This window comes from Lontra canadensis, unplaced genomic scaffold (genome assembly GCF_010015895.1).
Source record: "Lontra canadensis isolate GAN:19392208 unplaced genomic scaffold, GSC_riverotter_1.0 scaffold32, whole genome shotgun sequence".
Classification (NCBI taxonomy): Eukaryota; Metazoa; Chordata; class Mammalia; order Carnivora; family Mustelidae; genus Lontra; species Lontra canadensis.
In genome coordinates, this window is record NW_022631026.1 from 15,201,823 (window position 1) to 15,226,009 (window position 24,187).

A 24,187-nucleotide genomic window follows, 5' to 3' on the forward strand; every position below is an offset into this window, starting at 1 on the left:
TATCGATGGTCCTGCTTTGAGCGGTCAGGGTGTCAGCAACACCGGTCCCCGCCCCAGTGGGAGTGGCAGGCAGATGCAGAGTCTTGGACGCTACCCCTGGACCCGCTTGCTCAGAAGCTCTGGGGCTTGGGCTCAGGAATCTGTATCGGGCCTTCCAGTTCAGTCACATGCACATTTCAGTTTGAGACCTCGGATCTATAAGGCCAAGTCCATCAGGGGTTCCATGAAATAGTTGCTGAAGTTCGGCACGTCCCAAGGCATGTCCTGCTCTGTCCCAACTTGCTACCCTGGAGCAGAGACGTGGAACCTTGTGTCCTGTCCATCAGAGCTCCCTCCTGCTCTCTGGGGGCTCAGGACAGGGATGGCAGCGGGCCCAGCCTCTGTCCATGCCTTGTCCTGCCTGGAGCTCACTCTGCCTCTGGCGCCCCCCGTCCTCCCAGCGGCAGCCCACGCTCTCTGTGGGAGAACACTGGGCTGCACTGTCCTGCCACGGACAGGCGCTCGCTTTCGAGCCTTCACACCAGAGGAAGAACAGGCCTCTCCACCAACTCAGCCGGCCAAGAGGGAGGCCTCCGTGCCAGCTGCTTAAAGTGGGGGCAAGGCCACACGCAGCTCAGGGTCCTGAACACTAGTGGCATACTGCATGCTCCCCGGTGACCCACATCTCTTGGCTACCTCCCCTGGTGGGCAGCTTGCTCTCAGCCCTGCCATGACTGCACCTCCACCAAGCTGCCCAGACCTTTCCAAGGCCACCTCTCCCGCCACTCCTGTTCACTTGCCACACGGTCTAGGGATCCCTCCAAACACCCGGCCCCCACCGGCCCCATCTCCATAATCACTGATCTTGGCAGAGGGTACCTCCCTGCCCATACCACACCTGACCCAGGCGTGCTCAGGAGGCTGCCTCTGGAGCTTGACATATGCTGCCTGAGATGCACCGGGAAAGGGAAGCAGTGGGCACCTGCTCTGTGCCGTGGGCGGCCAGCCATGCCCCGAGGGACACTCCCAGCCTGCCCCGCAGCATCCCCTACCAGCAGCAGTTACGGCGCTGGAGGATGAAGGTAGGACCCCCGACCTTGCTCCACCTGTGCTAAACAAGACCCTCCCGGCACAATCCAAGGTCACCAAGCAGGTCAGAGCAGGAAGTTCTGTCACTCTTCTCAGGATACAGAGGGAGGATGAGCAGCCCGGAGAGAGCCAGAGACCCGCTGGGGCCACACGGCGCTCTGGAGGCTGAGCCAGGCGCACCGGCCAAGGTTTTTGTGGGAACAGCCATCACCTGTAGACAGAAGCTCGGGCTAGTGATTTCCCTGGCATCGCCACTTGGCACCCCGGTTTTGAGGATTCTATTTCCCTGATGAAGAAAGAGCTTCATGAGCTTGTCAAGGTCACACAACTGGCACATCTCCTCTAGGAGCTCCGAGCCCTCAGGGCTGGACACGACCTGTTGCCCAGGACTGGGACGCTCAGCAGCTCTGCCTCACCCACTGCTGACCGGAATCTCCCCGTTAGGGAGCCCTTCCTGAGGCGGCTGGACTTATCTTCCCTGTGGCTGAGTTGAAGCTGTTTCCCTGTGACGACTGCGTGGCCCTCACCCTTCATGGCCCTGCTGCACTTGTGTAGGGCGCTCAGAGTCACAGACGGTGCCCGAGCTGACTTCCTTCCTGGCCCAGGGACAGGGAGCCTGTAACCAGCCCAGGACACCCGGGCAGCTCCCCACGTTCCCGCCCCTGCTGCCTGAGCTCCGAGGCCCTGGGAGATGTCGAAGTCACACTGGACCATGCATGTTTCAGACCATGAGGTGGAGGGGGCTCCCCGCTGAGCACACCCGATCCCTGGCCTCCGGACGTCTCCCTTAGCTTGCAGCTGGGAGCCAGTGGGGGCTGTTCCAGGTCTCCCTCTCCTCTTCCCGGAAGCCTGGCTGCCCCCCCAACCCCCGCCAGCCCCTGAGGACAAGGCCTGCGTTTCTCTGGTCCCCTTTCCCTCTCAGAGCCTCCCGACACCATGGATTCACAATGACTGGGTGTATGCGCCAGAAAGCACCTCTCCATTTGCATTTTCCAGTGCGTATTACTAGCCCATTTCTCAGATGGGAAAGCCAAGATTTGGAGAGCTGATGTCGCTGGGAGAAGGCCACCTCCTCATTAAACAGCGATGCTTGGATTCAAACCCATGTGGGTGGCCCCGGGTTTGAGTTTTCTCAACAGGCCAAACTGCATCCCGCTTAAAGTGCTACTTCCTGAATGAGGGGCAGAAGCTTGGAGCCCTCAACCCCATGCCTACAGGACGGCCTGAGGCCAGGCTTGAGCCACGCTGGGCAGCCAGGACCTAGGGAGGGCTGTGTGCCTGCAGGGCAGCAGGGCGCACCAGCGGGGCACTAGCCCCGGGACCTCTGTCCCACCCCTGCCCTCACCACAGCTGCTCAGCTGGCCCAGACTAGGGGGCCCCAGGGAAGCCAGGCCGTGCTGGCAGCCAAACAAAGGGGTCTGCAGTCAGACACTTCCTCACTACACAAAGCCCTACTTCCCCCCCAGACACAGACTTTGGCCACAAGGACCCCAAAGAATGCCTGGAATGTCGTGGGCCAGACGGCCTCCTGCAGAGGGGCAGGCTGGCTTTGTGTCTGTGTGTCTGGACAATCGACCCCCAGTTAGAAAGGTCTATCCCTGACCTGTGACCCTGCCCTCTCATTCTGTCCCCCGGGGCGGGGGGAGCCCAGGCTTCCCTCCTAGGAACGTCAGTGTCCCTTCCATGACAGGGGTATCTGGCCCCAAGTTCACAGCACCTTTGAGAAGAGGGAGTACTGGGAGCTCCTACAGATTGTCCCCAGGAGGCGGGACTCTACCCCAAGGATGCATCTGGGTTCCCCTGCCCACTGTGGAGGCTCCCTGGGCAGTGACACATCCAGGCCCCACCTCCCCTGTTCCCCCAGGAACCCCCCCCCACCACACCTGCCTGGAGCCCTGACAGTCCTAGGAGCAGGTGTAAATCCTGCCTCACAGGTGTGTGTGCTAGTGAGGGGGATGGACAATGAGGCCAGACCTAAGGGAGTTATAGAGCACGAGCTGCACTTAGGAGAAAGAGAGGGTAGTGATGGGCAGTGGGATGGGGCCATGATCGTAGTCAGTGTGGTCAGGAGGTCTGAAGGGGAGAAGTTTGAGTGAGGATTTGAAGGAGATGGGGGGAAGAGCAGGGGGCGGGGTAGAGCATTCCAGAAAAAGGAAGCAAGGACGAAGTCCTGCTTGCTCAGGGCATGGCAAGAGCAATGTTGGCAAGGGGGAGGCTCGTAGAGCTGATTCTGGAAGCGATGAGGGGCCAGAGTGAGGGTCGGGCCGTTGCCAGGCCTCAGTGCTCATTCTGGGTGAGATGCGTGCCCTCTTGGGGTTTTGAGCTGGAGTGTGGGCCCCCTGCTGCTCATGCAGACCAGACTGGGGGCAGAGGCACGTATCACCCAAGGAGGCTCCAGGGCCAGGTCATGGCCTGACCACCCTGCACACATGTCAGCCTGTGCCTAGGGCCCGGGCTGTGCACTTGCCAAGGCGACATCCATTCTACACTCAGTGGACAGACAGAGCGCCGAGCTGGAGCATGGGACGGGACGCATAGCCACAGGTGCCTCTCCCTTAGAGCCCCCTCCTGACGGGAACCGAGGACTCCGGTGCCCACTTCCAAAGGGTACAAGCAGAGCTGGTCCAGTGGTTGGGAGAGGGACCCCCTGCCATGGGGGTCAGCAGTCAGGAGGCGCCTCAGGGGCCCAGTGGGGCCTGGAGCAGGATTATTGTTGGGGTTCCTGGTAAACTGAGTCTGGCCACAGCCCAGCCCACCCAGGCCAGCTGGGCCTTGCCCAAGGTAGCAGCATGAATGAATACGTAAAGGAGGGAGAAGGGGGGTCAGTGTCCACCCTACCCCAAAAGCCAGAGACACATTTTCAGCTTGCCCGTGACTCACTCTTCCTCAGCAGAAAACTGTTTTTTCCTTCAAAATCACAGACTTCCACCTTCAGACAATAACGTGTTCTCAGGAAGTTACACGTTTTGTTTTTCTGTGCAAGCCGCCGGGGGTGGTGTTTGTTTTTGAAACGTTTTATTGTTATGGGGTCTGTGGGCCTGGCTGACCCCTAGATAGAATGGCCCTATATGGCAAATAAAAATACAGGACTGTGCAGCTACATTTGAATTTCAAATGAACAAATATTTCTTTAGTCGGAGTATGTTCTATGCAATATTTGGGACATACTTAAACTAAAAAAAAAATTATTCATTTATCTGAAATTCAAATTTAACTTCTATTTTACTTAGCCACCTGGCCCTCAGTCCACTGAGCGTGCCACTCCTGGCCACCAGCCCCACAGGTCCCTGAGGCCCCTCCTGAGTCCCCTGACCCTGGGGAGGGTTCACTGTCTCCCAGTCACTGGCTCAGCTCTGCCCAAGCCCCTGCAGGTGGGCCCTGGGGCCCTCAGGTCACAGGCCAGACTGGGGGCTGAGCTCTAAAGCAGCCACAAAGCTACGTCCCACACATTCCTAAGTCTTTGCCCTGCTCCCCACCTCTCCTTCTCTCTCCTTTCAGGAACAGCTGACAAGAGGTACTGTCCCCCGCCCCTCACAGTCTTCCTCCCTGAGGTCAGGACCCTCAGCCTGGTCCTTCAGGAGGATCTATGCCCAGACCCCGACCCCTGCCCTGGCTTTTTGGCCTCAACATGAGGGAGGCAAACCAAAATTGGGCCCCTTACAAGAGGGGCTGCCTCCCCCTGAAACAGTCCCGCACAGCTGCTCCGTGGCCACAAACTCCACTAGGGCTCTTGACAACCCAGAGCTGGGCCTCTTACCCCCAGCACCTGCCCCGGAGGGTGGCGTTTGAAAGGGGAGCTTTCTCCCTCTTTGCTGGCTGAGATACTGGAATCAGGGGGTCCCGCTTCCATTTGAAAGCATTACGTCATAACTATTGAGGTATGTTCGTTTCCAACTTTATGGACCCCCAGAACAAAAGAAATGCCTCCTTTCCTTCTACCGCCTCCAACAGATCACCCGCAGGTCACTGACCCTGAGCTCTTTGGTTCACTTACCTGGAAACACCCTCTGGACATCTGCTTTCAGCAAGACCAGCTTGGTCTCCGGGAGATAAAGACACAAAGAGGCTCCCTGTGGCCTCAAGGGGCTGAGGATGGTAGGAAAGAGATGGGTGAATGTCTCATCACCTTATGGTGATGCCAGGCTTGCTATGGTGGGTATTTGGGGGCTACCCAAACTGAGAAAGCAGGGTGGTCTTCCCAGTGGAGGCAATGCCTGAACGGAGTCCCTAGAGGTCAGTCAAGATTCTACTGGGGAAGGAGAGAAGAAATGGTGTTTCAGAAAGGGGAGCAAGGAGCGCAAAGGCCTTGAAGCTTGGTAGTGAGTAGTTTTACGAATGAGTGATTTCGGGGGTAATGAGGTCCAGATAGGCCGCAGGGCAGGATAGGTCTTGGACATGGGCTGTGAGCTCAGATTTTACTCTAAAGAGCCACGGGAGGGCTAGGAAGGATCACAGAAATGAATGAGGGACCCGAGCTCACCGGAGCTCACCGGAGCCATGATAGGAGCCGTGAGGCCACTGTTGGGGGCGGGTTCAGGTTCTAGAAGCAGGGACCCCATCTCCTTCCTCACTCACTCCCTTGTGGCCCAGACCTTGCATGCAGCAGGGGCCCAATGTTTGCTCAGTCAGTGGGTGTGAACAGACAGAAATCGCTGCTCCTTGAAAAAGAAGAAGATAAAAGCGAAGGCCCAACTCTGGAGAGAGCTTTTCCTCAGCCCTCCATACCAGAAACCCCTTTTTCTCAGGCCTTCCTCTTCCTCTGCTCCCTCTGTGTTTTATCACCTCTGGGCACAGGCCCCCTCCCCTCCTGGCACTGCCTGAGCCTCAGGGTCGCCCATGCACTTTCAGACTCCTGGAGCCTAGGCCTGCCCAGGAGCCCCGGCCCTGTTCCCTTCTCTTCCTGCTGAACACTCCCCGCATTGTTCGCCTTTGTGTCCTTTTTCCTGTGCCTGAGCTATTCTAACTTTATTGCCCTGGTTCTCTCCAGGGGTCATTTGCCAAATTCAGACTGGCGCCACAGATTGGGGAAAACAGAGCCCCACCGACCCCCAGGACCTCCTCCTGCTGAGGAAGACAGCAGAGACCCTCCCAGCCCTCTTCCTCCCCTCCGGCCCTCCCAGGCCTCATGGGACCCTCCTCCTGGCCCACAGAGGCTTCTGGGATCTTGCCCTGGACCCATGCCCACTGGCCTTCCCAAGAAAGGCTTTCTTTGAAGGTGGCTTGAGTGCCCCAGGGGCAGTGAACCCGTGAAGTCCTTGGGTCCCCAGGCCGAACTAGTGGCTGACCCTAATGGCAGCAGATGTCGATTCATGAACTTGAGACAGAACCCGCTGCCTCCCCGAGGCCACTCCTGGGACACTGGGACAGACCTCGGATCACTGAGTCACTGTCCTGTCTGCACATCTCATAGTAGGTGGGAGCAGCTGAGGGGACCAGGGCTGTGGACTTGAACCACTTCACAGAAGCCGCGTGCCTCACTTTGTTATATGTATTCACTGTATTTCCAGGGAATTCAGGCTCCCCGAGGTTTGGTCGTCTTGAAGGCCACAGAGCTGATAAGGCCAGGACTGGCCCTGAGACCCAGACTCCTGTGTCCACGCCCAGTGTTCTTTCCTCCCTGTGACCTGGGCTGAAGTGGTCCTGAAGCTGGTTCTGTGCGGAGAAGGAGAGGGAACGCGAGGCCTAGGGAGAGCCTGGGAAGCGTGGCTCAGGCCTGTCTCTGCGGCCAACTTCTTATATGGTTTCCGTCAGGTTCTTATCCATCTCGGCTGCCTCCTTCCAGCTCCAAGCACGCAGATTTCCGGGTTGGGCCACTTTCCTTCGACCGACATTCTCCCCGGGATGGAACTCCCATCAGGCTCTCCGGAGCTCTCTTCTCAGCTAGGCCTTGGTTTGGGGCTTCCATGTTCATCTTTGCATTGTCCAGTTCAGCAAGAATCCTGCTAAATCAGCTCATCTAGACTGCCCCTCCTCCATATCTGATCACCCCCCACATCTGATGGGGCTCCCATCCCCCACCTTCCCCGGGTGATTTGTAGCTGCCCTGGCCGGCCTTCTGCGGGAATCCTGTCAGGATTCCCTGACCCCTGGTGCTTCTTCTCAGCATTTTCCATCCCCACTGCACCCTTGTTTCTTGGCTATAATTCCCTCTTTTCCTTATAGTCAGAGTGAGCCCAGTCTCTCTCCCCTACTGCCAAAGCCCATTGCTGTGGTCCCTGTAACTATTGGGACAGTCCCCTGAATAACGTCTGCCTTGCCATTCTGTAACCAGTGTATATAACTGCTTTTTGAAGACTTCTGTTCCTATCACAATCCCTGCTTGCTGGCCCAAGCCACCCATGATCTGGGCCCCGGGGCTACATAGACTCCCGATTCAGGTCTTGGTGTAGCCCTAAGGCTTTGAAATGATTTCCTCACATCCTCCTCCCTCCACGCCTGTGATTTAGAACTCTAGTTTCCTTCCAAGGAGAGACAGCATGAGGTTGTGAAAACACCAAGGACATTTTCCTCTAACCAGCTGGAAACTGGGTGATCAGGCCCTTCCCTCTGAGTGTGGGGGAGGGGAAGTTTGGGACCAACCCCTTCCAAACTTGGGAGAGGGGAGACTTTGTCTCAGGTGGTGCTAGCTGAAGCCCCTGGACTTCTGCCAACTCTGGGCCCAGGAGCCAGGCCCTGGGGTCCTGCGGAAGAGTGATCTCATCTCTCCCCATCTCACCCCATCTTTCCCACAGAAAAACCCTCTCCTCTTCAACCTTGAGACACCCCCACCCACCCACAGTGCCTTGGGTCTTTCCAGGAGGTGTGTTTTATAAATGTTCTCTCAAGGGAGACCCCAAAGTCCCGGTCTCATTCATGTTAACTCTGAAACCTGCATTAGCTGGCAGGGTGAGTTGCCTTCTGTAGACTGAGAAACCTAAGATTCAGAGGTTCTGTGAAAAGGACTGGCTCAGGGTAGACTAGCAGTTCCAAAGGCATGCTTCTGGAGACTTCACCAGATCTACAACTCCCAGCAGTTCAACTCCGTAAGGAGCTGTTGGCTTTTCCCTTCCTGTTCAGATATTGGCTTCAGTGGTTTTCCCTTATCTGGTCTGCAAGTTATAAGCCCAAGAAATTTTCTCATAAAGATAATGATTACCAAAGCCGGAGTCCAGAGAGCCTCCAGTCAGAGCCACTAACTTCAGGCTGCTCGAGGGACCCAGCACTCTTGTCCCCACTGGAGCAAGGAGGACCAAGGGCTTTGCTGCACCGGCCAGAGACAGAAAGCGAGCAAGGACACCATGTCAGGAATCAAAGCCTGCCTGCTGCTCGATCTGGTTTTGAATGCCAAGCCAGGTTCTTGCCATGTGTGTCGCCCTCAAAAATCCAGAGAAATGTCCTGTTCACGGCAGGGAAAACAATTGCACTGATTAATTGTGCTTCTGTTGACGTCTCCATTCTCCAGACTTCTCAGTGCATTCCAGTAAGGCCATCTGCCAGATGGAAGTGTTGTCACACACAGCTTCTCGGTGCAAACTGCAAAGCTTGTGAGACTCGAGCAAGCATGTTAGAATTCCTTTTACTAAATGGCCATAATCAAAGAACAAGCTCTTAGTTATCTAGCAATGAGCTTTAGAAATAGATGAGTACGAAAAATCACAATTTATGAGTTCAGCGATTTTTCTTTTGCTGCTAAATATAGGAGCCCGTGAAAATCTTACAGGGTTGGAAGAGATATAGTCAATTGTTAATTGTGTACAAGAGGTTGATCCATGGCTACCTTCCTCCTACTCCTGCCCAGGGCACGGGGCTCAGGGAGCCGGGCTGAGCTGGCCTGGGAGAGGGAATGGGGGAGACCTCATTCTCAGGCCCCCAAGGGCCAGGGCAGCAGCAGGAAGATGGGAGTACTGCCTGATCGGGCCAGTGTGTGGCTATAGACAGGGAACCCCATCAGCCTAGGTCGATGAGGGGACGATGGCCTGGCTGGCCCCACTGGGCTGGCACCTGGCCTTCAAACAGTGGCACTTGGGGGCAGGCAAGCTGGGTCAGCTTGGCCTCCCGGCCAGCTCACAAGTCTGCTTCCTTATCCAGCTCACCTTGTTAGGAGGCTCAAGGGAACCAGGCAGTTTCCTCCTGTCCGATCCTGTCCCTGGACCCGTGCGGCTGGCCCAACTGAGCTGGATGGAGAGAAGCTGGGGGCACTGGGTTCAAGCCTCAGCTCCAGCGTTCCTGATACTGGAGGTCATGGGCCTCTTGGAACACCAACCCCTCATTTCTGTAACAGGATGCTCGCATTGGCCTGGCTTGGGTTTTTGCCAGGATTCGATGAGAACGTGGAGAGGGTGGTGGTTGTTATTACTGGCATAAAGAGAGCCATTTCCTAGCTCATTAATGTGGAAACTGTAAGCGTCTGGATGCCTCAGGACAAAGGCCCCCACTGGCCCTTTCCGTCCTCTCTCCTCACTCCCATATTGTTCAGACTTTGTTTTGGTTATTTTGGAACTTCCAGAATAATGGGTTCTGGGGGCTTGGCTCTGTAGCTCTTCACACCCCCAAGGATGCATTTGCAGGGCTGAGGCCACAGTCCCAGAGTGAGGGGCCTGGAGGGATATTTACCGGCTGCAGCCTAGAGCATGTCAGCCCCCCTGGCCTTGCCTAAAGCCTCCTGTGCTTCTTGTAAATCATCCACTGGGTGCCAGCCCCTTCCTCCTCCAGCTCTGACCTCGAAGCCTGTCTCTAGCTGCCAGGCTAGCGTCCCTGGAGGCCCCAGTGCGGCAGCAGGTGAAGGGCAGGGCCCTGCGTGATTATCCGCCAGCCCGGCATCCACACACCCGAGCTCGTCCACGTGGGGCCCTGGCCTGTGTCTCTTCCATGGCCTCTGGGTCACCCCCTTCCTCTCACCCACCCTCTCCAGGGAGGACAGGAGCAGCTGAGGAATTCCTTTAAGGCATGAGGCCGTGGATGCCCGCACTCAAGGAGGGACTCCCCATTAAAAGACAGCTGTCGACAAAAAGGGTGATGCCTGAGCCACTCCTGACAGGCACTGGGGGAGGGGGGCTTCCGGTCCATCCCGTCCCATCTGCCTCCTGGCCAGGCTTCTCTCCCTCCATCTCTACTTATGTTCTTCCTCCCGCTGGGACTCTGCCTGTCCCCCCTTCTCTCCTGCCCTTTGAGAACCAGCCTGAGTTTTACCTCCTCTAAGAAGCCTTCCCCATGCCGACCCTCCTGTCAGGAGCCACAGCACTGGCACCCTATTTTCTCTGCTTTGTATGGGGTCTCCCTGAGACTCGGATCTGATTGTAGAGACTTGGCCATTTCCTGCCGTATGACTGTCTCTCTGAAGCGGGGACCTCATTACCTCCCTCACTGTGTTGGGAATGCCCGGAGCATAGCAGGTGCCCCGATATCCTGCCGACGAGGAGACTGCCGTGACCCCCTCAGCGTGAGCCCAGGGGGCATGCCACAATTTGGGGATTTTTAAATTCTACAACAGAAATGGAAGCTGACCCCATCGCACTGAGTCTGTGTTGTTTCCTGGGCCTTCCCTGCCCTCCGGGAAACAGAATCGATTACCAGAGGGACAACACAGGCTGACGTTTCTGTTTCTATTCTGCATGGAGTGGTTGCTTTCTATGAACCGAACGACACAGTCACATCCTTAGGTTCAGTGGAAAACAAATGATAAAGTCAGAATTCCCCCTAAGGTAACATTTCCCAGGGACACACGTCCAGCATGGATGGTTTCTGGGAATGCCAGCAGTAATTTGTTTGGGGTCTACTGTCTCTGGCCGCCCCTTCGCCTGAAGGTCTAGCTGCGGTTCTGACTCCTCCAGAGGAAGGCCAGGCCTGGACTGGCGCATCATGCGAGGGTCCCTGGAGGCTCCGCCCAGGGCAACACTGATTCCGGAGGGCTTTGTGCGAGGAGTCCGTGTTTGGTCCGGTCTCGGCCAGTCTGACTTTAGGGGCCTGTCTGGATCAGTGTCCTGTGTGTCGTAGGTGCTCATAATAACGTGATTATGATTAGACTGAGGCTCAAAGACCCTAACTTTGTGGAATGATCAAGCCCACTGGAGTACAGAGGAAGGCAAAATTGTGGCACCTCTGTTGGCCAGAGAGGGCGACACGGGGGTGACTGACGGATGACCGGGGCTGTGGAGATGGCAGTTAGGTGGCAGGCAGAGGGGAGAAGAGAGCATGGCGGGTGGAGAGGAGTCAGCGGTGGAGACCCAGACCTGGGCTTGAGTGTGAACTGTGTAGGAGCGATAGGCTTAGGGCAGGAGGTGTATGCTAGAGGGGCTCCGTGAACACAACAGGCCGTATCACAGCGTCCTAAGTGGCCAGGAGTGGCAACAGTGTCCCAGGAGCCCTCCATGGGGGGCAGAGGGTAGCAGTGGGGTTGTGGCTGCGTCTGGAAGGCGGAGTCGTTTCTTGAACAGAGCTGGGCTGGGCACTCCTGACCTGACTGCGTCAGGTGTGGTGGGCAGGGTCCGAGTAGAAGGGATTAGAACCTGGGGCGCTTGGATAGCTCAGATGGTTAAGCCTCTACCTTCCGTCCAGGTAACGATCTCTGCGTCCCGGCATCAGGCTCCCTGCCTGCTTCTCCCTCTCCACACCCGCCCCCCACACCCGCTCGTGCTTTCTCTCAAATGAACAGACAAAATCTTTAAAGAGAGAGAGAGAGAGAGGATTGGAACCTGAATGTGGGCCTGGCCATCACGGGTGGAGTGAGGAGGACAGAGGGGCTGGGATCTGAAGACCGACTGCAGGGGTGTGGAGCTGGCTGAGGCTCCTGGGCCAGGCAGGAGCACATCTGGTGCAGAAGAGGGCACGAATCTGGGGTAGACACTCGAAGTGATCACACACGTGTCTCTCTGCACGCACCCCTACGTCCGCACATGCGGGGCTGTAAGGGGGCGTCACGCCGCGCCCACCGCTGACTCGTGGTAGGACACCCTCCCGTCCTTGCAGACGCTGCGGAGCACAGACACAGCCAAGCCCGGGAGACGTTCTGGGGAAAGAACAAAAACCTCACCTGCCACTGAGTTGGGTTTGCGGGGCGAGCAGGAGTGGGCCGCAAGGACTTGGGGGGTGGGCTGGGGACGTGGAAGCGGGGACACTAGGAATTGATGTTCTTCTAATGTCGTCTCGGTATGTATGTGTGGGAGAGAGGCAGGGGGCGGGGGAGCCGAGAAAGGAGAACTCTTGCTGCGGGCCTGAGCCGTTCAGCCCTGGCCCCGAGCGGCCCATTCACAGACACCAAAGGCCTCCTCAGAAAGCTCCCAACCGTCTTTGGGTCCCAGTGTGATTCCTGGGGGGTCTTGCCTCCTCCCAAGCGTCCTTTGAAATCATGTGCCCTGTTCTCCCCGAGAGAAGTTCTAGTTCACACCCTCTTCCCAGCTCCCTGCGCTCACCGGGGCCCATCAGTGACTCTCGTACAGCTCGGATGCGGGCAGGGGTGGGAAGGGGAAGAAAGACCCTCCAGGGAAGTGTAAGGGGGCTTTCCTGGTGGCTGGAGCGTGGCCTGGGAGTCGAGCTGGGCAGGAGCCGGGGCCGAGCCGGTGCCAGGGGGCCTAAGGCTTGGCGCTCAAGTGGAAACGCTCACGCTTTGAGCCTGAGGCCAGTGACGTCTTTAGAGCGGCTGCTGCACGCAGACGGGAGGCTGTGCGAGGGCTCCTGTCCTGGCATCTGGCCCTGGCGTTGAAGCTGGGGGTAGGGAGTGGGATGGGCCTTCCAGAGAGGCTCAGGCCAGAGCTGGGCAGGCAGCCTGCCCGGGGCCTGTCTGACCTCCTCCCTGCGGCTCTTCAGCTGCTCAGGGCAGCCCTCAGCCGTGGGATGGGCACAGTTTGCCAGGAGGGGCTTTGGTCTTGGTGATGTCTGGCCCTGAGCCCTGGGGTCCCAACACCTGCAGGCCTGGGCTCTATCCCGACGGGGTTTCCAGGTGGTCCTTGGAGCGGGATCGTTCATCCGGCTACCCAGTCAGATGTGAAATGCCAGTAGAAGGCGACAATGACCCCATTCTGGGGCCTCACACCCCTGTGGCCATCCTCTCCTTGGAGGCTCTGGCGGGTGGCCCCGCCCATCCCCAGGGCCAGAGGAAAGGTGGGCCGTCTAAGACATGTGTTCCGCTGTGAGCTTCTGGGGGGTGAACGAGAACAGAAGGCCCACCAAGAGCCCCTCCAAAGCTATGGGCGGGGGAAGGGGAGAGAGGGGACTACTGGTTACTGAGGGCTGGCTCTGAGCAGGGCAGCTGGCGTCTGTACACCTGGGCCTGCCCACAGCAGCCTCAGGAGAAGTACCACAATCCCATTTTATTGACGGCAAAACTGAGGCTCAGAAAGGTAGAGTAACTTGGTCAAGGCCACACAGTGAGTGCGTGTGTGGCTCTGGGACTCTGGAGCCATGCTCTGTACCAGGCAGGGAGGTATCTTTTATTTTTTTTATTTTTATTATTATTTTTTAAAGATTTTATTTATTTATTTGTCAGAGAGAGTGAGCACAGGCAGACAGAGGGGCAGGCAGAGGCAGAGGGAGAAGCAGGCTCCCTGCTGAGCAAGGAGCCTGATATGGGACTGGATCCCAGGATGCTGGGATCATGACCTGAGCCGAAGGCAGCCGCTTAACCAACTGAGCCACCCAGGCATCCCAGGGAGGTATCTTTTAAACAACAACCACCATTAACAGAAATGTTCAAGTTCCAAGAATTGAAATGGCCTCAGTACCACGTGGCTTATTGTTTTTGAAATCTTTGTTGAATCCAGCCAAGTGGAAAGTCTGACCCTTGTTCCCTTCCTAGCCTCACAGGCCAAGTCAGGATCAGTGGCCACCCCAGGCTTGACTTCCTGCCAGTACCAGGTCGGCCCTGCCTGGGATGCTCCTAATGCACTTGCCCGGGGCTTCTCCTGAGTTCAGGAAACTCCCCAGGACACAGCTGAAGCTGGGCGGCCACCAGGCGCGTGCGGAGCCCAGAGAGAGTGGAGTGGGGGTTTCCCTGGATGGACTCTATGAGCTTGGGGTGTTTTCTTCCTGTTGGCTCTCTTGGCCCAGTATCCCCGCCTCTCCCCCACCAACCCCGGCCTTGGCCTCCAGGAACTTGCTCAAGGCCGGGGGACCAGGACTCTGGGGCGTTTGTGGGCGGTGAGCTTCCCGGGGCTGTCCATTGACAGGGCTTCCCCAGAACAGCCGATGAGATCATCTGCCATTTCAGGCTGGTCTGAGAGATCCTCGGGCACAACAAAGCAGGCCCAGGAGATATCCTGTATGACTCATCGGTGGGCCATGCACCAGGGGCTTCCGGCCCTCAGCAGAAACCAGACACAGAGGATCATTGTTTACCCCGGAAGCCCCCGCTGGCCCTGCAGGCTCAAAGGGGTCATTTGTGTTTTCTCCCGGGTTCTCTGGAACTATAGTCTGGGGGATGGGGGTCCACAGGGCAGCCTGGGTCCCTGCAACCGGAGGAAAATCAGTGTCCAGTCACTCACCCATAAATCCCACAAGAATACCTCTGATACAGGAGCCTGTCTTTCTCCCTCCTGGCTTTAAAAAAAGAAAAAAAAAAAAAAAAAAGCAAGTGAAAAGGTTTTGGATCAGTAGGCGAGGCAGCTAGGACTGGTTTCTCTGCTCTTTCCAGGCCCTCACGTAGGACACCCTCTGGGACACAGACCCAAGGAACTGTTGTAGAAGGCACAGGGCAGGTGGCCAGAGCTGGGGAAGGAGGAGGACTGGGCTGCCCTGGTGCCCCTTGCTACAGATCAAGCTGGGTGCCCTTAGAAACCTCCGGGGGAAAAAAGCCAAAAAATAATTTTTTTAAAGAGGAATCAAAAGATATAAAAGAGAATTCACAGGAAAGAAAATCCAAATGACCAACAAGTTCACAAAGAAGTTGTAAACCTCACTAGTTATCAAGGAAATGCAAATTAAAACAATGAGGTACTATTTCACACCCGTGAGATTGGCAGAAATCACCAGGACAGATACTGTCGAGAGCTGGTGGGCTGGGAAAGGGGGAGGCCTCAGGAGCTGCTGGTGGGAACGGACACCAGGCAGGAGGGCGGTGAGTTTTCATTGAAAATCTTACGTAAATTCAGTGTGTACAGACCTTGGAACAGGAATCTTGCTCCTGTGGAGTGCAGCCCGAGTATGGATGAGGCCCTAGAGTACCAGAGCAGACGACCCCCTCCCCAGGAAGGGTCCCCCCCCACCACCTCCACATACTCCCCAGCATGTGGGTTTTCTTCAGCAAAACCTGGAAACCAGGGCCCAGTGAGGTCCTGCGTGGAGCCGGTCACTATGCAGCTGTGGACTCTGGCCCTTGGGGGCTTGGGTTCAGGGCTCTGATTCTAAAGAAGGCAAGACACCCCATTCCCATTCCGAGCTCCAAGTTAACATCCCAACCCTTCCAACTCATGAGCTTTCTCTCTTTGGGTAACAAATTACCATAAACTTAGCAGCTTAAAACAGCACACGTTTATCCTCTCATCTCACGTTGCTGTGGGTCAGGAATCGGCCCGGCTTAGCTGGATCCTTTGCTCAGGGCCCCCTAAGACTGTAATCTAAGTGGAAACTGGCAGCATTCTCATCGGGGGGCTCAGGTGGGGAAGAATCTGCACCTGAGTTCAGGCGTTTCCTTGCAGCAGGATGACCGAGGCCCCTCGATCTTCTGCCTCTCAGCTGGAGGCCACCCCCCCAATCGAGACCACCTGTGCTTCCTTGCCCGGGGGGCTTCCTTGATGGCTGTTTACTCCATCAAGCTGGCAAGGACAGGCTCTCCCCTCAGAGGGGCCCAATCCCATGTTTAAGGGTTCTTACTTGATTAAGCCAGCCCCACACAGAATAACCTCTGTTTTGATGAGCTCAAAACCAACTGATTTGGGGTCTTAATAACACCTGCAAAATCCCTTCATAGTCTATGAACTAGGACCAAGTCCTAGGTCCTGCCCACACCCAAGGGGAGGGAATTATGGACGGACCTTCGGGCAGGAAAACATGGTGCTCCTCTAGGGTCTGTCCACCACCTTTTCTGGCTTCCCGTAGAGGAAGGCTCCTCATCTACTGAAAGGAGGTGGAGCCTTAGGCTGTGCAGAACTGCCCTGGGAGATGCAGCCCTCCCGGTGCAGGATGGGACAGGGTACTGAGTGCGGGGTGGGACAAGGCAGGGCTGCGGAGGGAGGGCCGACAGGGGTGGTGCTGGGGTGCTTGTCCACCTGGGGTGTGGAGGCTGTGAAGAGAGGCGGGGGTGGGAAAGCAGGTCCTGGGGAGGGCTGGCCTCTCAGTAGCATGAAGAAGTGAGGAAGGGCTGGGGGCAGCGGGCACACACCGTGTGCCGGGCAGGTGCCCTGGGATGACCATTTCTCCATCTCCAGCTGAGAGGGCCCCAGGGACAGGAACCCGCTATACACGTCAGCCCCTTACATTGTAACCTCTTCTTCTGCCCCCTGTCCTTGCCATCGGGGACCCACCCCCTCCTCCACTCGGCTTCCATGGGTACCTACGAGGTCAGCTAAGGGGCAGATGGGAGGGCACTGCCTGTGCCCACAGAGGGACAGTGGGAGGACTGTCAGCCTGCTGGCCTCGGCTCAGCCTGCTCCAGGGAGGAACACTGTCAAACAGGAGCAAGCACCCACTATGCTGGGGCTCCTCCCACTGCGGGGTTCAGATCCAGCCAGGACCCTCTTGGAGGGCCTGAGTGTCCAGATCCTGTGGGCTATCCTGGCAGCCCAGGCTTCCAGACTCCATGCCCTGCTGAGAGACAAGGCTCGAGGCCCTGGTGGCCCAGGTGGGTGTGAGTCCTTGAATCTGGGCTACTCCCAGATGTGCTGCCCCCCTCCCTGCCAGTTCTTGAGAACTTCCCCCTGCCTCTTCATCTGAACCACCTTTGATCCCTCTGTGCCTGCCAAACTGCGAGTTGGATGGGGCGGGGGGGACAAGGACCCGCCTCCTCTGCTCAGGCCAACAACGAGTCCCAGCCCTGCGCCACTGACTGCCTCAATTCCCCCTCGCCTTCTGGCCTACCTGCCACTCTCACCCTAAGCTAGACCAGCTCCCCCAACATCCCCAGTCACCCCCAGCCTCAGCTCACATCTTAATCAAGCAAGGATTCTAGAGCAAGACATATGCAAACGCAGGTGGGGCCCTGGCACTCTGGATAACCCCTCTGCACTGTGCTGGCCTCGGCACACGCTGATCTGTTGCACTTGGCCTTCGTGTGAAAACCACAGAAACCAGCTCTGGCTAACTTACTTAGGAAAAGATTTTAGTGGAAGAATATTGGGCTGCTCACACTGGGTTATCAGGAAGGCTGGAAAACAAGGGAGGTGAGCACCTTTGGACCGTGTCCCCCATGGGAACTGTGTGCTACCTTCCACCGGGTGGACCCTGCTGGATTCCCCAGTCCTGTCAGCCTCTCGTGGAAGCTTTGTATCACTCCCTCCAGATGCCAAGCCCCAGGGACAAGGGTTTGGCTGGTCAAGCACATGTCCCAGCTACCGCTCTGGTGGAGGAGTGAGGAGGCGACAGGAGCCTCACATCATCTTCTGTGATGGGAGGAGGTGGGCTCCCCTTGCCTGGGAGTCGTCTAGCAGAGGAAGGCCGTGGCTATGACCCTTTCTGGTTAGTTCCCCTGTCTTGGCCATCGTGACACCTGGGGCCCAGCACTGCTAGTGCGCACCCGACCACGCAGGGTGCGGGCAGTGAGGTCTCTCTGCCCTGTCTCACGGTGGCTGGCAGACAGGTAAATCTGTGGACCTGGCCAGCACACTCTTCTGCTTATGGTGATGGCCAGCCACTGTGCCTTGTTTCGTCCCAGAACTGGGCCCCCACCCACCTTAGGCTTAGGCCCAAGACAGACTTAGGCTCAACTAGTGTTTTGTTCCTCTACCGAATGTCCAGACTCAGAGTCATCAAATGGGGGACTTCTATGATTTTAAAAGATTGCCTATACAAATTGTTTGGTGGTCCTGCACAAGGGCACAAAGAATCGTGGGCTGAGGCTGGGCCAGGCAGGGCATGAGTGACCCTGGAGCTGTAGCCTCCCACCTGCAGATAGCCAGGGTCTTGCAGGACAGCTGGAAGGCCAGGAAGTGAGGACAGACTGCTTTCTCACTCTGACATCTAGAAGCTTCTCTCCTCTCCCCTAGCTCAGGGGATGGACCTGGGGAGGGGTGGGGTGCCCAGCCCCCCCATGGTTCTGCTTCCGGACTCCCGCCCTGGGACTTGGCCTGCTTGCTCCAGCAATCTGAACACTGGCCCTGAACATGGAATGGGGTCTCTGAGCATTACCTTGACCTGGCAACCACCCCCAGAACACCATTTGGGTCTGGGGTCTGAAGGCTGCTACAGAGAGAGCCTATTTCCTCAAAACTGGTCTAGACGGTACCCTCTAGGGCTTCTAGGTCCGGCCAGCTAGCTGCCCACCTTAGAATGAGGAATTTGCCCCCCAGGCAAGGGGATCAGATTGCACATTCCTGAGGACTGAGTCATTCCCAGTTCCTGCCTGTCTTCAGGAATGTGTTTGTGCTAAGGCTGGGAGGAGAGCTGAGGGCCTGAGAGGGATTACACACACCGCAGGCCATGCACTCTGTGTCGGGCTGCCTTGTGGGGAGGGATGAGGGGCCCATGCAAGGTCCAGCGGGACAAGGCTGTGACCTCTGGAGCTACTGAGATGCGGTTCAGCATGGCCCCCAAGGACCCAAGAAGGAAAGAGCCAGACTTGGGCAGTAACTGGAGCCTTTGCCTTGCCAGAGTTGGCTTTAATTTGATCCCATGGGACAGCGTGGAGAGGGGCCAGTCCAAGCAGGGCTCCCTTGCAGCAATCCTGGGAAAGGGCCTTGGTCCCTCACCACCTCCTTCCAGGAAGGACGACCTCCTGGAGGGCGCGGAGGGCTGGGTGAGGCTCTGGTGGCTCCTGGCTCCCCCTGAGTCCTAGCCCCTGGCCCCTATTCCATCCAGAGCCCTGTGCTGAAATGGTTCTTTTCTGTCTCCAGCATGAGCCGCCCAGCTGTGAGAGAAGCCACATACTCCTCAGTAAATCGGCTGCTGTCACAGAGGGTGTATTTGGCCAGGCTCTGCGCCAAGCCATTTATGCTGTGTAGCCATGTGCCCTGGTTTGCCTGGGACGTCCTGGGTTGCTAAACAATTATTAATAGCACCTCTTTTCCCTTTCAAAAGTGCCCTGGTTTGGAAGATAGGTATATATTCATCCTAATTTTATAGATATCTTTTTTAATCCCCACAATGCCCCACAAGAGGGGCCCTGCTGATAGTCCCATTTTATGATCCAGAAACTAAGGCTTACAGAAGAGTGGTGATTTGCCCAAGGTCATACAGTCTCGGAAAGGGTAGATCCGGAAACTGTTAGGAACTGAGCTCTTGACTTCAAAGCCCCTTGGCTTAGCCACAACACCAAATTTCCTCTGCTAAAATCCTTTGATGCTTTGAAGGACTGAGCATCTAGTATCTCCAAACAGTAGAGAAATAACAATTAAAGAGTCCTGGAGTTCTCTCGGCTCCTTCCCCAGTCCCACGCATTGGCTCTCTTTGGCATGTTGTTCCCTTCTTGAGAGACAGTGGGCACAGATCTGGTTCATTCACTGGCAGCCGAAGCATCGTCCTGAGATGCGCAAGCAACACTGTGCCTCCTGCATGCCCGGTGTTGCCTCTAATCCTCGCGCCAACCCTGCAAACTGGGTATTACGGTCCTTCTTGCACAGAAGGGAAACTCCTGGAGTTTGTACAGCTTTGAGGAGGCAGAGTTGGGGTCAGAACGTGGAGATCCCAGCTGTGAGCCAAGTGTACTCTCCACAGGGTGCCATTTTGGCTCCATGCACTGTGGAAGCTCAGCAGGAGATCACTGTCTGGGCTGCAGGGAGTAAGAGACAAAAATGGTGGAACCACATTATGCATCCAAAGACCCTCAAGGCCCCCAGGCACTTTGGCTATCAAGGAGCCAGGGCTGTCTTGCCCAAGAGCACAGCCAATAAGCCCTTTGAATTGGTCTAAGGCCCATACACAAGTGCCTTCGCTTGCAGATACATCACATTTAAAAGGTGGAGAATAAACCAGTTCTGGGGCCCAGAGGCCCGGCTCCAGTTTCTACACCCGGAGATCAGTGCACTGTGAGAGCCTCTTCCCACTCCCACCCACTGGCCCCAGGGGAGGGAGAAATAAAAGCAAGCACAGGCCAGATGGTCCAGGGAAAGGGGGATTTGGGAAAAGGATGTTTGTTCAAAATTTACCAAAAATAGAGAACCAAGGGGAGGAAGAGTCTACCTCTTGACCCATTTAAAAAACTATTTCTCAGGAAGGACTTTCTAAGTAATGGACAATGTCACAAGAGGAAAAGCCAGTGGCTTTGACAATGTAAAAATATAAAACATTGGGGGTTAAAAACCAACGAAAACAAAAATAAAAGGAAACAACACACTAGTAAAACACATATGTCACAAATGTCGCAGCGGTAACGTAGAGAGAGCATGTAGGATGATTTTTAAATAAGCCCATCAAAACTGTGTTAGAAAAGGGGCACCTGGGTGGCTCAGCCAGTTCAACATCTGGCGTCAGATGATCCCAGGTCATGATCCCAGGGTCCTGGGTTCGAGCCTTGCATTGGGCTCCCTGCTTGGCAGGAAGCCTGCTTCTCCCTCTCCCATTCCTCCTGCTTGTGTTCCCTCTCTTACTGTGTCTCTCTCCATCCAATAAATAAAATCTTAAAAAAAAACACCACCAAAGCCTGTTAGAAAAGCTCGTGAAGAAAGCAGAGAATCAGCCCAAAAAATTAAAGATGGCTTAATTATTAGGAGCATTTTTGTGCCCTTGATCATCATGTAAGTTCTAATTTTGAGATAACATTATTTGCCTTTTGTAATAGAATTTGGTTTGCTGGTATTGCCATGAGCTGGTGCAGACCGACGACACTGGCTCTCTCTCAAGCCTCCCCTGGTGGGGGCATGCAAGTCGAGGACAACCCTTCTAGAAATACTTCGGCGGAATGTACCAAGGATATTTAACTAGAAAACATAAATGTCTTGGAATTTTCTCTGAGGAAATAATTAGAAATTCAAACAAAAAATTATGGACAAAGATGATCCATGAAGGGAATGTGTAGTAACAAAATAGAAGCCCAGATACTCCAAAATAGATGAAAAATGAAAGAGTTTACAATGTAGCTATATGATTACACAGCCCTTTAAAATGGTATTTTTGAAGAATGTTCATGCAAAGCAAAAAGAGCTATGAAATATTATTGAGCAAAGTAGACTGCAAAGCAATTGTATGTTCCCAATTTTAAAAATCGTGCATACATGTATGAATGACAGGGCTCTGTCAACACATGATGACCGTGGATCAGGCAGCATAAGTCGTGATGTTTCCCTTCAGGCAAGATCTCTAAGGCATGGAAGCTGGCACCATCCCCTGCCCTCCAAGGGTGGTAGGCATGTCACAAGACCACTCAGTGTTCCAGAGGGTGGAGGAGAGGCTGGGGATGGGGAAGGAGCCTGAGGGAAGGTCCAGGGCAAAAGGGCCTGGAGAGCAGGATGTCTAGGTGCCACCAGTAATGGTAGGTCAGAGGGTGTCAGCGCCAGCGACCAAGAATATACCCACAATCCAAGTCCGGATGACAGCATCAGGAACCAGTCCCCAGATCGGTTCCGCAGGCGCAGCTGTGCTCACGGGTTGGGTCGAGCTGCTGGGTGGGAAGCTGCTACTGCACTAGGAGTCCGGAGAACGGGTCGGCCTCTGTCTCTGCCCTACGTCGCCACATGATCCTGGCGAGACTCTGAGCTTCTGAAGCCTCCGTTAGATCATCTTTGACACTGGATGTTCGTTCCCCCTTGACCTGCCTGTGGTGAGGACTGAAGCAGGCTGTGTGGACCATGTAGGGATCTGTACACCCCTGCTGGCATCAGAGGGAAAGGGTTGAATCCAGGACTTAATAGCCATGGGCACCTCCAAAGCCAGCCTCTTCCTGGAAGCCTTCCCTTTCTGTAAGCCCCGGGGCCGGTTTCTTCTGGACCCTTCCAGCCCTTTCTGCCTGACCACACAGATCCTTAGTCTTTCATGGGATCCCCAGCTGCTTCATGTGTGGAAAGCTTGTATTTACAACTACACTGTCGAATGGTTGGCACCAGTGACCCCCCCACCAAGTTCTGTCTTGGTATCCCTTAGTGGGAGGTGAGAACCGCTCCTCTCTCAGGTTGCTGGAACAGCGTCCACAGGATTGTATGCTGCTCTGCTCTGGCTCCCCCTGGAGGTGGGGGCGGGTACTGCCGCAGCTTACTCCGCGGACTGTCTGGAGACCAGACCATGCACATGTTACCCATGGAAACCCAGTGAGGGACAAGGCTCTTGCTGGGGGAAGGTAGGGTGAAGGAGCCACTGGCTGAGGCTGTTTAACTTCCAAGTGCCAGGGTGGGCTGTCTTACTTCAAAGCTCTCTTCCATATCCCAAAGCATTGAGTTCCGGGCCTATAAGCTCCCAGGACCTTAAGATTCAGAGGACAAGCAGTGTAAGTCCTAAGATTCTGAGACGGCAGAGACGGCGTTCTCGGGAACACCATCCCCTGGCCTGCTGCCCTCCTCCCCAGAAAATGCACAGCCTGGTCAAGCCCAGGGGGCCCTGTCTCACCTTGACTTTAGGCCAGTCAGCTGCCCAAAAGCAGTGGACAGCAATCCTCTCACCGGAAAACCAGGACTGAGTTCTCCAAAGGGGAGGTGCTAATTAGTCACTAAAAACCGGGAGCTCCGGGGCCCCGGGGCACCTGGGTAGCTCAGTTGTTAAGCATCAGCCTTAGGCTTGGGTCATGATCTCAGGGTCCTCGGATCAAGCCCCGCATGGGGCTCCCTGCTCAGCGGGAAGTCTGTATCTCCCTCTTCCACTTCCCTTGCTTATAATAAATAAATTTTAAAAATAAATAAATAAAATCTTAAAAAAATAAATAAATAAAACCAGGATCCCCGGGTGATGGACATTGGGGAGGATATGTGCTATGGTGAGTGCTGTGAATTGTGTAAGACTGATGATTCACAGGCCTGTACCCCTGAAACAAATAATACATCAAATGTTTATTTAAAAAAAGAAGCCAAAAAAATCCATAAACGTCCAATAAATTTTTTTCCTTAAAAAAAATAAAAGGGAAAAGCAAAAAAAAAAAAAATAATAAAATAAAAAACAAAAACCAGAGCCCATGCAAAAGAAATACAGGGGTGCGAGACCCTCAGTTTGTTCTGTCCTGATAGCGCCCTCTCAGGAGGGGTCTTAGATGTTTGCCATCCCTGGCTCGGTCGTTGGGAAAGTCAGAAACTAGAGTCCTTGCCCCGGGACCCGGCCCAGCTTTCCTGAAGAAGACGTTTGCACGGGTCTCAAAGTGTTCACTGTCGTCCACACCATGGTGAGAAGGGGTGGGGAAGGCCAGCGGGGGTGTCCCTGTGTCTCTGTAGCTGAGTGGCTCCGTGTTGCCGTCTCCGCAGGGAGATTGCGTTCACTGGGGTGGAGGGGCCTTGAGAGAGCAACAGCCAGGCACAGCCTCCCTGACACGTAGGGCTGCCCACAGGACAGAAGCACAGCCTGCCACAGGCTCAGCCCTGGGAACAGCAAGGGGTGGCTTCTCGCCCTGGCCGACCTGGTGAGCTCATCTGTCCCTCTAACATGCAGGCCAGAATGTTCCCAGTGCTGCAGAACGCTCGGAACCGGTCCCTGTCCCCACCCCTGCCTGGTACAGCAGCGTAGAGATGCCTGCAGCGGGGCTCTATCGGCCGGGCACGCAGGGAGGAAGCAGAACTGGGGAGTTGCCTTGACCGTGAGGTGAAGTGTGGGCGTGAACCTTTCTGAACTTGGCCCTGGAGAACTCACATCTGACTCGACTGCCTTCCTCAGGTTAATGTTCCACTACGGCCTTGGACCTCTGCTCTGCGAGGCCCGGATGTTTCTACTCGATGCCACAGTTCAGCTCAGCCCTGAGCTGCGGCGGGAGCTGATTCCCCCAGTAGCCCGAGCGCAGATGGCAGCTGCCAGGTGGGGGCCTTGTAGGGTAAAATGCTGCTGCAGGTGGGAAGGCTCATCCCTGGGTCCAGGAGGAGTGACCTTGATCCCTGAAGGGCCAGGGGAAATGACTGCTTTCCTCTAAGCCAAGAGCCCACTGTGGATCGGATAC